Source organism: Petromyzon marinus, unplaced genomic scaffold (genome assembly GCF_048934315.1).
Source record: "Petromyzon marinus isolate PM22_M1 ecotype Great Lakes invasive population unplaced genomic scaffold, UKy_Petmar_22M1.pri1.0 PM_Scaffold_7, whole genome shotgun sequence".
Lineage (NCBI taxonomy): Eukaryota > Metazoa > Chordata > Hyperoartia > Petromyzontiformes > Petromyzontidae > Petromyzon > Petromyzon marinus.
Window position 1 is genome coordinate 663,185 of NW_027423677.1, and position 14,791 is coordinate 677,975.

Sequence of the window (14,791 nt, forward strand, 5' to 3'; positions counted from 1 at the left end):
AGTCTGAAAGTGTAAAGCTGGTTCAGATTTTTTATTTATTCTATCATTGGCCAAGAAGACCCAGCGTTTTGTGTCGAGTGACAGACCAGGTAGATACCCCAAAGTGTTACGAAGCTGATGAAAATATGCCACTTGACCTATTCGGAGTGAGACCTCTGCTGCCAAACCAGAATTTTTGCATAAGCACACTATCCAGGTACGTAAACTTCTCTCTACAATTACCCCATCACTCAAGAGTAGTTGAGGGGGCGGAGTATTAAATTACACAAAATACTCAGGCGGGTGCTTAGTTTTGGTGGGGCTGATGGTAAGGCACCACCTCTTTGTCACACGCTCCAGGCTTTGCAGCAGAACCTCCAACTATTTTTCAGTGTGAGCATCAACTTCCAAATGATCAGTGTACATAACATGGTTGACCAGTAGGGAGCCATCCCTTGACCTCACCCAGGCATCAATCAGCCTCCCATTGTATCTGTAGCAAATATTAAAAAATCCACCGGTACAGCCATAAAAAAACTTCTCGAACTATGTGGTCGAAGATGATGCTAAATAATGTGTCAGCCAGAGTAGATCCCTGTCGCACCCCACTGTAAACAGGAAATTTCTCTGACTCCCGGGCACGCAACTTTATCCGGGCCTGCCCACCATCGTGAAGGTCCTTAATGATTGTGAGCAGAGGGTTAGGGACTCCGGAAATACGAGTAACAATCCAGAGCCCTGGCCTACTGATTGTATCATAGGCCTTGACCAGGTCGGCGCTGCAACACTACACATGTAACGCATGGATTTGTTACACCGTTCAACCACACACACAGACACATTTTAATTAAAACAAGTCCCTGATTTGTAAAAATAAGAATCAGAGTACCAGTCATCAAATAGGCAATTGACACTTGGTCCAAAGAATATGTGATACTGTAATAGAAATACATGAATAGCTAAATTCAGAATTTAGGTTAATAAGGCATAACCCAGTGCACAATATGACATTCATGAAAAGACAAACAGTGCAACAAAGGAAATAAGCTTTCAGTCTGTATCAGACGGTCTCAGACGCTAGTGTTGAGAAGGTGACATGGCAGGCGTTTAGAAACCCGCAGTGCCGGCAGATGTAAAGTCGTTATACACAGTGTCTTTCGAACAATACAACAGTCAGGTGCTTGATGCAGCTGGTGACTTTCCAGATGTGGTGGGGTATTGACGATGTGTAGAACAATGCAATTGTACTTCTTTCTCGAATGTCAGGTTTTGTCGGGCTTTGACGATGTGTAGCACGATGGAATTCCTTCAGTATCCAACGTATAGAGGTGTCTTCACCATGATAATTATTCACAGGCTTGTTGGTTTACAGTCACGTTTTTTCTAAACTCATGTGATTCATGGCACGTGACCTTGCAGCACAGTTTTGAGCAATGACTTTCCTTCTCCAAGAGACACACATGTATCCTCTCTTTCTGCAAAACTCACTTTAAGTCTTCTTAATTTCACTTGCCATATGTATCGGCTCAATATAAATTGACAAATGCAAATCTTAAACTTTGCTTTTAAAATCTCCACTGTTTTACCACTATACCGTCTCCACTGCTTAACCACTATACCTCTGAGTGGTTACTCAGCGTTTCAGCCATTCTCGTGCAAGGAATGACTTCTGTTGAGAGCAACCTCACATGCACGGGAGCACATGCTATCCAGCCAACATAAACATTAGGGTTGCCCCTGGCTCTCTGGCCCCTTTGGGCACCCTCCTCTTCTCCTCTCCTCCCTTTATCTTCTCTAACGTAGCCCACTAATATACTAATTGTATGAATGGACCAGTGTATAAGAATTAATAGTGTATTTCTTATCCAATTCATGTTCTCTCTTGTGAAACAATGGACATCTTATAAATTTAGCCGGACCTCCACAGCTTGCTCATCAATCCATCTTACTTTTTCTGAGATAACGGAAGTTTATCTATGTTTGCCCTGGAGTTTCCAGACCTCGCAAACTTAATATGGCCTCCCCAACCAGCCCATAATCCTAATGAAGTTATTTGGAGGAGGAGGTGTCTCCGGCACATGAGTCAATCTCCAGACCTCCCTACAGTGTTATCATTGTTACATCGGTCTCAAGTTAAGTTAGATTCCTGTCAATGGTGCCAAGTTTCTTTACCAAAATAACATACAGGAAATACGCCTTTTGGCGTCCTCTGGTCTAACACCGTTTGAGACGAGGCTCAAAAGAAAGCTGTCTCTGGTGTGGACCAATCAGTTTCAAGGACAATGCATATATTATCAGAGTATGTTTTTTGTTTGCATTCTGACCACAAGCATCATGGTGAATGCAGACATGATTCCTTGTAAAAGGTTTCAGTTTGGTGTTTTAACATCTTAACACCTGTTTTGTTGCCAGTAAAAACGGGAAAAACCTATTATCATACAGGAAATACTCGAATACCCATTAACGAATCAATTGTGGTGCTGCTCTCTCCTCCCCATGTGACTCCCCAGACCGTCGCTCGAAGGGGCAGCGAAAGAGGTTCCTCGTTGACACAAGACTAGAAGCTAAGCGCCAGATTCTGGAGCTTGAGATGATCCTGCTGGATCATTGTGCACAGCAGCAGGCCAAATATCAGCGGGAGCTGCTGCAATTCCAGAACAGCACTGAGCTGAAGAGCTTCATCATCCACCACCAGCAGCAGCAGCAGCAAAAGGCAGAAGAGCAGCAGCAGGCAGGAGTCAGCACCAATAATGAGGATGTGAAGCAGACATATCAGAATAGCAACAAGGTTGAGAACGAGATTGAAGAGATGGAGAAAGTAGGGGAGAGAAATGGTATGAAGAGAAAACGTGGGAATAGGAAGAAACATAAGAACAAGAAGAAAGTTCTGGAGGAGACAGTGAAAGAAGAGGTGGCTGAGAGAGAGGGGAGTGAGGGAGAGCCCATGCAGGAAGTAGTGGAGGTTGAGACGATTGAGGTAGAGATGATTGAGGCAGTGGCTTTGGAGGATGTGATGAATGAGGTAGAGTTGAATAAGGTGGAGGTATTAGAAGGAGATGGCAAGCGGGAATTAGCGAATGAGGCAGAGGTAGCGGGGATTGAGGTAGAAGCAGTGGCCAAGCAGGAAGTGGTAAAAGATATAGCAGACAATGTCATAGAGGGGATTGAGAGAGATGCAAAACAGGTATTAGCAGAAGAGGTAGAGCCAAATGAGGTCGATCGGAATGAGGGAATGGCCAAACAGGAAGTGGTGGAGAAAGTTGAGAATATTGTGAAGACAAAGACAGAGGGAGAGGATTGTGTTCAGAGGAAACGTAGGAATAGGAAGCTACGAAGGATTGAGATGAAAGTTCGGGAAGTAGAAGAGATGAAGGAAAACGAGATTGAGAGAGAGGGGAATGATGGAGAACCCAAGAAGGAAGTGGCGAGTGAGGTAGAGGCAAATGAGGTAGAGGTAGCGGTGATTGAGGTAGATGCAGTGGCCAAACAGGAATTTGTGAAAGAGGTAGTGGCCAATGTCATAGAAGGGATTGAGAGAGATGCCAAGGAGGACTTAGGGAAAGAGGTAGAGGCAAGTGAGGTAGATGGGAATGAGGGAATGGCCAAAAAGGAAGTGGCGGAGAAAGTTGAGAATGTTGTGGAGACAAAGAAAGAGGGAGAGGATTGTGTTAAGAGGAAACGTAGGAATAGGAAGCTACGAAGGATTGAGATGAAAGTTCGGGAAGTAGAAGAGATGAAGGTAAACGAGATTGAGAGAGAGGGGAATGATGGAGAGCCCAAGAACGAAGTGGCGAGTGAGCTAGAGGCGAATGAGGTAGAGGTAGCGGTGATTGAGGTAGATGCAGTAGTCACACAGGAATATGTGAAAGAGATAGTGGCCAGTGTCGTAGAAGGGATTGAGAGAGATGCCAAGGAGGACTTAGGGAAAGAGGTAGAGGCAAGTGAGGTAGATGGGAATGAGGGAATAGCCAAACAGGAAGTGGCTAAGAAAGTTGATGTTGTGGAGACAAAGAAAGAGGGAGAGGGTGGTGTTCAGAGGAAACGTAGTAATAGCAAGAAACATAAGAACAAGGAGAAAGTTCTGGAGGATACAGTGAAAGAAGAGGTGGCTGAGAGAGAGGGGAGTGAGGGAGAGCCCATGCAGGAAGTGGTGGAGGTTGGGATGATTGAGGTAGAGATGATTGAGGCAGTGGCTTTGGAGGATGTGATGAATGAGGTAGAGTTGAATAAGGTAGAGGTGTTGGAAGGAGATGGCAAGCGGGAATTAGCGAATGAGGCAGAGGTAGCGGTGATTGAGGTAGAAGCAGTGGCCAAGCAGGAAGTGGTGAAAGATATAGCGGCCAATGTCATAGAGGGGATTGAGAGAGATGCAAAACAGGTATTAGCAGAAGAGGTAGAGCCAAATGAGGTCGATGGGAATGAGGGAATGGCCAAACAGGAAGTGGCGGAGAAAGTTGAGAATGTTGTGGAGACAAAGAAAGAGGGAGAGGATGGTGTTCAGAGGAAACGTAGGAATAGGAAGCTACGAAGGACTGAGATGAAAGTGCGGGAAGTAGAAGAGATGAAGGAAAACGAGATTGAGGGAGAGGGGAAGGATGGAGAGCCCAAGAAGGAAGTGGCGAGTGAGGTAGAGGTAGCGGTGATTGAGGTAGATGCAGTGGCCACACAGGAATTTGTGAAAGAGGTAGTGGCCAATGGCGTAGAAGGGATTGAGAGAGATGTCAAGGAGAACTTAGGGAAAGAGGTAGAGGCAAGTGAGGTAAATGGGAATGAGGGAATAGCCAAACAGGAAGTGGCTAAGAAAGTTGATAATGTTGTGGAGACAAAGAAAGAGGGAGAGGATGGTGTTCAGAGGAAACGTAGGAATAAGAAGAAACACAAGAACAAGAAGAAAGTTCTGGAGACAGTGAAAGAAGAGGTGGCTGAGAGAGAGGGGAGTGAGGGAGAGCCCATGCAGGAAGTGGTGGAGGTTGGGACGATTGAGGTAGAGATGATTGAGGCAGTGGCTTTGGAGGATGTGATGAATGAGGTAGAGTTGAATAAGGTAGAGGTATTAGAAGGAGATGGCAAGCGGGAATTAGCGAATGAGGCAGAGGTAGCGGGGATTGAAGTAGAAGCAGTGGCCAAGCAGGAAGTGGTAAAAGATATAGCAGCCAATGTCATAGAGGGTATTGAGAGAGATGCAAAACAGGAATTAGCAGAAGAGGTAGAGCCAAATGAGGTCGATCGGAATGAGGGAATGGCCAAACAGGAAGTGGCGGAGAAAGTTGAGAATATTGTAGAGACAAAGAAAGAGGGAGAGGATTGTGTTCAGAGGAAACGTAGGAATAGGAAGCTACGAAGGATTGAGATGAAAGTTCGGGAAGTAGAAGAGATGAAGGTAAACGAGATTGAGAGAGAGGGGAATGATGGAGAGCCCAAGAACGAAGTGGCGAGTGAGCTAGAGGCGAATGAGGTAGAGGTAGCGGTGATTGAGGTAGATGCAGTAGTCACACAGGAATATGTGAAAGAGATAGTGGCCAGTGTCGTAGAAGGGATTGAGAGAGATGCCAAGGAGGACTTAGGGAAAGAGGTAAAGGCAAGTGAGGTAGATGGGAATGAGGGAATGGCCAAACAGGAAGTGGCGGAGAAAGTTGAGAATATTGTGGAGACAAAGACAGAGGGAGAGGATTGTGTTCAGAGGAAACGTAGGAATAGGAAGCTACGAAGGATTGAGATGAAAGTTCGGGAAGTAGAAGAGATGAAGGAAAACGAGATTGAGAGAGAGGGGAATGATGGAGAACCCAAGAAGGAAGTGGCGAGTGAGGTAGAGGAAAATGAGGTAGAGGTAGCGGTGATTGAGGTAGATGCAGTGGCCAAACAGGAATTTGTGAAAGAGGTAGTGGCCAATGTCATAGAAGGGATTGAGAGAGATGCCAAGGAGGACTTAGGGAAAGAGGTAGAGGCAAGTGAGGTAGATGGGAATGAGGGAATGGCCAAAAAGGAAGTGGCGGAGAAAGTTGAGAATGTTGTGGAGACAAAGAAAGAGGGAGATGATTGTGTTAAGAGGAAACGTAGGAATAGGAAGCTACGAAGGATTGAGATGAAAGTTCGGGAAGTAGAAGAGATGAAGGTAAACGAGATTGAGAGAGAGGGGAATGATGGAGAGCCCAAGAACGAAGTGGCGAGTGAGCTAGAGGCGAATGAGGTAGAGGTAGCGGTGATTGAGGTAGATGCAGTAGTCACACAGGAATATGTGAAAGAGATAGTGGCCAGTGTCGTAGAAGGGATTGAGAGAGATGCCAAGGAGGACTTAGGGAAAGAGGTAGAGGCAAGTGAGGTAGATGGGAATGAGGGAATAGCCAAACAGGAAGTGGCTAAGAAAGTTGATGTTGTGGAGACAAAGAAAGAGGGAGAGGGTGGTGTTCAGAGGAAACGTAGTAATAGCAAGAAACATAAGAACAAGGAGAAAGTTCTGGAGGAGACAGTGAAAGAAGAGGTGGCTGAGAGAGAGGGGAGTGAGGGAGAGCCCATGCAGGAAGTGGTGGAGGTTGGGACGATTGAGGTAGAGATGATTGAGGCAGTGGCTTTGGAGGATGTGATGAATGAGGTAGAGTTGAATAAGGTAGAGGTGTTGGAAGGAGATGGCAAGCGGGAATTAGCGAATGAGGCAGAGGTAGCGGTGATTGAGGTAGAAGCAGTGGCCAAGCAGGAAGTGGTGAAAGATATAGCGGCCAATGTCATAGAGGGGATTGAGAGAGATGCAAAACAGGTATTAGCAGAAGAGGTAGAGCCAAATGAGGTCGATGGGAATGAGGGAATGGCCAAACAGGAAGTGGCGGAGAAAGTTGAGAATGTTGTGGAGACAAAGAAAGAGGGAGAGGATGGTGTTCAGAGGAAACGTAGGAATAGGAAGCTACGAAGGACTGAGATGAAAGTGCGGGAAGTAGAAGAGATGAAGGAAAACGAGATTGAGGGAGAGGGGAAGGATGGAGAGCCCAAGAAGGAAGTGGCGAGTGAGGTAGAGGTAGCGGTGATTGAGGTAGATGCAGTGGCCACACAGGAATTTGTGAAAGAGGTAGTGGCCAATGGCGTAGAAGGGATTGAGAGAGATGTCAAGGAGAACTTAGGGAAAGAGGTAGAGGCAAGTGAGGTAAATGGGAATGAGGGAATAGCCAAACAGGAAGTGGCTAAGAAAGTTGATAATGTTGTGGAGACAAAGAAAGAGGGAGAGGATGGTGTTCAGAGGAAACGTAGGAATAGGAAGAAACACAAGAACAAGAAGAAAGTTCTGGAGACAGTGAAAGAAGAGGTGGCTGAGAGAGAGGGGAGTGAGGGAGAGCCCATGCAGGAAGTGGTGGAGGTTGGGACAATTGAGGTAGAGATGATTGAGGCAGTGGCTTTGGAGGATGTGATGAATGAGGTAGAGTTGAATAAGGTAGAGGTATTAGAAGGAGATGGCAAGCGGGAATTAGCGAATGAGGCAGAGGTAGCGGGGATTGAGGTAGAAGCAGTGGCCAAGCAGGAAGTGGTAAAAGATATAGCAGCCAATGTCATAGAGGGTATTGAGAGAGATGCAAAACAGGAATTAGCAGAAGAGGTAGAGCCAAATGAGGTCGATCAGAATGAGGGAATGGCCAAACAGGAAGTGGCGGAGAAAGTTGAGAATATTGTAGAGACAAAGAAAAAGGGAGAGGATTGTGTTCAGAGGAAACGTAGGAATAGGAAGCTACGAAGGATTGAGATGAAAGTTCGGGAAGTAGAAGAGATGAAGGAAAACGAGATTGAGAGAGAGGGGAATGATGGAGAACCCAAGAAGGAAGTGGCGAGTGAGGTAGAGGCAAATGAGGTAGAGGTAGCGGTGATTGAGGTAGATGCAGTGGCCACACAGGAATTTGTGAAAGAGGTAGTGGCCAATGTCATAGAAGGGATTGAGAGAGATGCCAAGGAGGACTTAGGGAAAGAGGTAGAGGCAAGTGAGGTAGATGGGAATGAGGGAATGGCCAAACAGGAAGTGGCGGAGAAAGTTGAGAATGTTGTGGAGACAAAGAAAGAGGGAGAGGATTGTGTTAAGAGGAAACATAGGAATAGGAAGCTACGAAGGATTGAGATGAAAGTTCGGGAAGTAGAAGAGATGAAGGTAAACGAGATTGAGAGAGAGGGGAATGATGGAGAGCCCAAGAAGGAAGTGGCGAGTGAGCTAGAGGCGAGTGAGGTAGAGGTAGCGGTGATTGAGGTAGATGCAGTGGCCAAGCAGGAAGTGGTGAAAGAGGTTGTGGCCAATGTCGTAGAAGGGATTGAGAGAGATACAAAGCAGGAATTGGTGAAACAGGTCAAGGCAATTCAGGTCGACACGATCGAAGAAAAGGCCATGCAGGTCTTGATCAATGAGGTAGACACAAATGAGCTAAAGGCCAAACAGGAAATGGCAAAAAAAGTTGAGAACATGGTGGAGGAGATAAAGCAGGAAGGGGCAAATGAGGTTGAGGCATATGAAGTAGATGCCATCCAGGAAGTGGCAAAAGAGGTAGAGGAGATTGAGGGAGAGGCCAAGCAGGAGGTGGTTATGGAGGTAGAGCCGAATGAGTTAGAGGTGAATGACGTAGAGGTGATTGAGGTAGAAGTGGAGGTAGGGGCTATTGAGGTGGAGGAGAGTGAGGCGATTTTGGTAGAGGCGAATGATGTAGAGGCAATAGAGGTAGACGCAAAAGAAGTAGGAGCTATTGAGTTAGAGGCAAATGAGGTAGAGCTGAAGGAGGTCGACACGATTGAAGACGATACAAAGCAGGAAGTGGTGAATGAGGAAGGAAGATGTGAGCAACCTTGGAGGGCAGAGAGTGTTCAGGAAGAGAAGAAAGAGATTAAGCACATCCCATCTTCTAAGGGAGAGAGAAAGAACAGTTTCTGGCGTTGGGCAATTTGGAGCTTCATGTGCTGCACACGGCAGCTGGAGAAAGATGAGGAAGAAGAGAAGGAACGAGGAGGAGACAGAGGGAAGGAGCACCAAGACCAGGAGCTGGGAAACAAGAAGAAAGAAAAGTGGTGGAGACTCCGCAGAGGGAGAAACTAGCGTGTTCTCCCAGACATAGACATTGAGACGTGGTTGTATGGACATGTATATTTATATATGTATATATATTTCAGTTGAAATAAAAACGTACTTATGTTTCTTGAACTCGACTTCTGGTATAAAATATGTATTACCTAAGCTATCAACAGAAGGTTTGTACAGGATTAACTGCACTTGTGGCAAATGTTATGTTGGGCAAACAGGACGAATGATCAGCACGAGACTAAAAGAACATCAAAGAAATATTAAATACACACGTTTCAACAAGAACACTCAATCCACTGCTGGATGAAGCCCTCTCCATGCTGCGATTCCTCACATCCCTGTGATGTGGCAATCCATTCAACTCCTGTAAGCAACCTATTTTTATTTGACCAGGTAAGGCCCACTGAGATATATAGCTCTTTTCCAGAAGCAGCCTGGCCACATATGATTGCTCAACGAGGTGGCTTATGTGAAAATTCATAGCAGTCATTATCTCAACGTGACCATGGGGAGAACATGCAAACTCCAAATACGGGAGACCCTTGAATATCACGAGTTCATAGTTCGTGGTTTAGACCTATCGCCGGCAAGCTCTGTATATCAATTTACCTATCATGGGGATTAGATTTGGTCGTTATTGGGTATACTGTACAAGGAAGTACTATATCATTGTGTGATATCGTGGTGGGGAGCGGGCGAGGGGATTATTTGTTTACTAGCCTTTTGCCCGTCCAAGCATGGGTGTATTGCAGTAAATCTGAAACTTGCAAGCGCAAAGCAGACCGCGAAGTGATATTCATTGCATCCATTTGTGTGCAATTTGTAAGGCCGCGGTGACAGACCTATTTCATTTAAAGGTTATAATCCCTTGTTCATCATGACGTCCTTTTTACAATAGCGTTATGGAGATCGCGTTACGTGAGGGTTCTGCCTTTGTAGTGAGTTTATAAGTTGACGCTTAGGAGGGGAGAGGAGGCACCTCGCCCCTCCCATGTGGAGTGATGTCACCCGCTAATTATTATCAATGGAGGGGGGTGTCCATTTGGAGGACGTCACCTGCTCATTATTAATAATGAGGGGGGGGGGTCCATGTAGAGGACGTAACCTGTTTATGATTCTATTCTATGGGTCCTTTGGTAAAGCCACGTAGATAAAAAATAATACAAATATCACGACGTTTCGATCGCAACACAAGCAATCGTCTTCAGGTCAGGTGAGAGAGAAAGTTGCTGAGACAAGGTCTTATATAGGCCTGAGATAGGTGCATCAAGGTAGGTGGGTGGAGCTAGAGATGGTCCAACCACAGAGGCTGGGACAGTGGCCTTTGTATTGTGAGTTTAGCAAACTCATCCGCCATCTCAGTTGAGTACTCTCTATTAACTTATTAAATATTTAAACTTGTTATATATAATAGAACCCCTCTTAACGACCACCCCATGTTAACGAGTAATTCATTAACGACAGGCCTCCATAGAGCCCAATGTGTACTGTAGAGTAGTGGTGTATAATAGTGGAGTGCCTCTGTAGAGCCCAATGTGTTCCCTTACCGATCATTCCCATTGTTAACGAAGGTCTGCTGGTTTATTCTCCTTGACACGAGATCAGCAAGGTATTATGGTTCATGTGTGGCAGTTTCACCGCCTGTACGCGGTCACGGCAGTCGACGCGGCCCACCGGGCCCCACGTTTGTGGTGAGGCACCACGGGGGCCAGGGGGCCTCCCCGATGGCCAGGGCCTCCGCACGGTCGAAGTGGGCAGAGGCCAGCCTTCAACTGGTGGTTTGAAGAGAACACGGACAAACATTCGAGCTCACGCTTTGCTTTGGAAACAATTTGCTTTAATTCCTCCTCTGAGTGGCTCAACAAGCCTGGAAGCCCGCGGATTCAATCACCTCCGAGATCTAAACGTGGCAAATCGAATGTTAATCAGGAGCAAGTTGGCCCAGGGATTGAGAATCGATTTTGCATGTGAAACGGCGGTACATAACTCTCTATTCGAGAGCAAGCGAATACCATGCGGTGGCGCGTTACAAGTGGATATTATTATCATCCAACAATGACCAGCATGGTGAAGTATGGTCAAGCTAAACCTGACGTCCAACAACACAACGTGGCGAGATGTTCATCCAGCAGTGGTACACGTAACGACTTACAGTAACCAAGACAACAGAGCATGCATGGAAAATAAATCGGTTTAATTTTGTATATAAATGCGTAGAACTAATTACGTGTTTATGCTTGTACATATACGATTCAGCTAAAAAAGTTGAAAGACATTTACAAAGTGTCGAAGACGTCAACTCGCTTAAATTTTTACCACTGTTGAGAATTATTGCCCAAGTATATACGTGAGCAAAGTTACGACCATTTACAAAACAATTTGCAAACGTGTCAATGTTTTTGTCATAAATTATCTTTGCACGTCTAAAGGAAAATAGTAGCTCTAACGAAATTGAACTGCGCATTTGAAAACAAACCTTTCAATTTTCTGACAACCCGACATTTTTCTTAACAAAAACACTCCTTGTGTGTTCACACAGAGGCCGATGGGGGTCTGCTGCGTAAAACACCTCGTGTCTCCTTTAAACCCACCACGGTTTAAACAGCAACAGCTCGGGGAATTTCATATTCACTTTGCTCTATGCAGCTCATCCCTACCCCTTCATAACGTAAACGGCTCCTCACAAGAATAAGTAAACCTAACATGCCTTGCAGGAAATCCTCTCGCGATGTAAACATTCAATTGGCTATCCATCACGTGACCCGTGCAGGTATCACCATGTACAATTACGCTTTGTGACTGTGAGAGTGGAGACACAGCCTACGAAGCTGTTGCTTGTATTCCCCACAGAGTTTTGCCCTCTGAGTGGCCGCCCTAAAGGCCCATTCCTGCAGGCCAAGTCTGGCAGAATTGCAGGTTTTGAACTTTAGATAAGTGGTGGCCGATATGTTGATCGCGATTCAGAGGTGGATGATCGCAAAAAATGGTGGTTGTGGATCTCAGGACAAATAAGAACAAACACCTCTAATATAAAGTAATAATCCTCATAGTCGATGGCAAATAAGAATCCCTGACTAAGAATTCATGGATTAAAAACATAACTTTTCTACCAATAGATCGCACTAGCACTTGGCATGTCTGTCGTGTTGTATTACTCGGTTAAATCCATCCGGGTAACTGTTGTTCATAGCTTTCTGGTGGATCACGGAACATCTTGAGATATACCAGAATGGATCACAGTGTTTTGTGGTTAGTCAATAAACACCATCGAGTCAGTAACCAATATTTTTGTGAAATCACCTTCGTCACAAGGGGGTCAGTGTTTTGGCTGGTTAAGAAGTGGGCATAAGATGTCCTAAACTATTCATACATAGTGACGCTTATACACCTCACCTGGCTGTTTGTACTGGTTGGAAAGGTAAAAATTGTAAATTTAAGAAAATTGCGATACTGTTTCAAACGCTGCGATGGGAAAACGAACCAGTAACTTCTGGATTGCAAGTTCAGAGTGCAAACCGCCCGTTACTTCAGGGTAGTGTTTCTCATAACCGCCACTGATTTTTTTTTATTGTTCACCTCTGCTTGCGAGCACAATGTACACTTAACTAACTCTGCAGATGTAAAATCCAGAGTGTGTGCCCACTCATGCACCTCTTACCTCTTGCTGACACCGCATGCATGATGCACGAGTACTGTCTGGGTTTTTTGGGCCGGGGAGAAGGGGAGCCCCATGGGGTGGACTCCGGAGGGTTGTAGCCTGGAATCTGTGACAGCGGACACACAAGATGGCACAAGCGTACAACAAAGATGAAGATCACCCAAATAAGCCTTAACAGACTGTGCTGCTGTTAGGCGGCATGGCCCACGAGGAGGTGGGTGGCCAGCACCACGCGCATGCAGCCACCTCTGTCTCCCCAGTGCTCATGTCTACACACTGCACCAGGTACTCATTTAAGACAGAGTTTACCTAGGATAGGCACAACACCGGTTGAGATAAGGCAGACTGTCTGCCTCAGCAGCTGTCCCCCTCTCTTTTTTTCTTCCTGATGACAAAAGCTTGTGTTGTGATCGAAACGTGTAGTTTTTTGTTATTTTTGGTTATTTCATTTGAACCTATTTACGTGACGTTACCGAAAGACCCAAAGAATGTCTTCCTGCAGTTACAAAAGCTTTAAGTCAAGATTTATTATTACATTTGTTTACTGTGCAAAAACTCAAGACTTCTTCATGAGGGTCCTGCGAAGTTTTTGCCGTCACTGTGTAGTCCCAATTGAGTAATTTGCAGGTGATTTTTCAGTATTGGGATGTTTTGCCCAATGCCAGACTCGTTGTATTGGGTATTTTTTTTTTACTTATGGGAGGAAACTCGAGAACACGGAGGAGACCCAGAAGAGGGGGAGAACATACAATCTTCACACACTCACACATTCACGCTAACTCACTCGCTCACACACTCACTCAAACACTTCATTGCACTTACACACTCTGACGAACAGGGGGAGAGAAGATGACAACTCCACGCCGAAACGCGCCCGAGTCGGGAATCAAACCCAGCTTTCTTGCTGCAAGGCGCAAGGGTTACTTACCAATGTGCCACCATGCCGCCCATGGCGATTCGTAAACTACATCAGTACCAGTTTCCATGGACTGGGGGCAGCTGCCCCTGTGCAGCCACAGCCTTGCAAGCGGGCTTTACCCTGCCAAGTGGGTTTGTGATGTTATTAGGCAGCTTCCCCGATGGAATAATTTGCGAGTAAATTTCTCAAATTTGGGTAATTACACCACACAACACTTGGCCGACTCTCTTTTTCTAATCATGTACGTGTTCGCTCTAACTGTGTCTACTGCAAAGTAGACCGCGGTATTAACCAGAGCGGCCACCGACTTCATTTCAGTGTTAAATATTACAGACGGTACATTATACACTAAATACAACTTAAAAAAATGACAATACTGCACGTATATACATCACTCCATTCAGAGTCTTCGAGATTGGATTGGTAAGTATGGTACAGTAAATAGGTTACATTTTACAGTAGGATATTTATTTCTGTGTATTTGTATGTTTATTCACACCAATTTCATATAGTAAACTAATTTAAAAGACAACAAAACATTCACAACATTTAAAAACAATGCTATGCAAGAATGTGCTAAAAATTAGCTTTTTAAAATTATTATGTAGTGAATATCCGGCGTTGTTAAAAAATTTGGCGTCCCCTTCCCCCCTGTAGCCGCCGAATAATCGATGATCTACTATAGATACTCTATAGTTAGGGCATTTCTGAATCGTCCGGGCTTCCTTGTGCGCCGCAGGCTGGGACGCGTCGTCGTCGGAGAGAGAAGCGATCGTGAGCGACTCTACTCCATCCGGGGTGGACAACCTCCCGAGCTTCTCGGAGCAGGTCGCGAGCGGTATGGCCTTCCTCGCTCACAAGAACGTGAGTCGCGAGAGGAGTGAATCAGCAGTGAGCCTCTCTCCTCGGTTAAAAGAGTGGTGGAACATAATGATAAAAATACGTGATGATTTTAACCTGTCTCTTTGTCTCTCTGTATGTATCTCCGTGCCTGTCTGTCTCTATCCCTACAGGGCCTTGACCATCTTTAAGAACCTCCGGAAATTCACCTCTGTGTTTCAATTTGACCATGTGTGACTGCGCATGTTTAACTGTCTTGATTTGAAGCCCTCGTCGAGGAGGCCGCTCTCCGATCTTACATTTACATGCTAATTTCTCACATTAACATCACTAGCCCCGCCCACTTCTTTATGACCCTTGG

At 45.5% G+C, this 14,791-nt stretch overlaps 1 long non-coding RNA gene across 1 annotated transcript in view; it reads right to left on the minus strand.

Moving 5' to 3' along the window:
• Positions 1-12,677: 12,677 nt before the first annotated feature.
• LOC142923758 (uncharacterized) overlaps positions 12,678-14,791 on the minus strand; it is a 142,392-nt gene continuing 140,278 nt past the window's right edge. The window contains exon 3 of the long non-coding RNA XR_012940824.1: positions 12,678-12,777. This is a non-coding gene — a long non-coding RNA (uncharacterized LOC142923758). The remainder of the gene's footprint in view (positions 12,778-14,791) is intronic.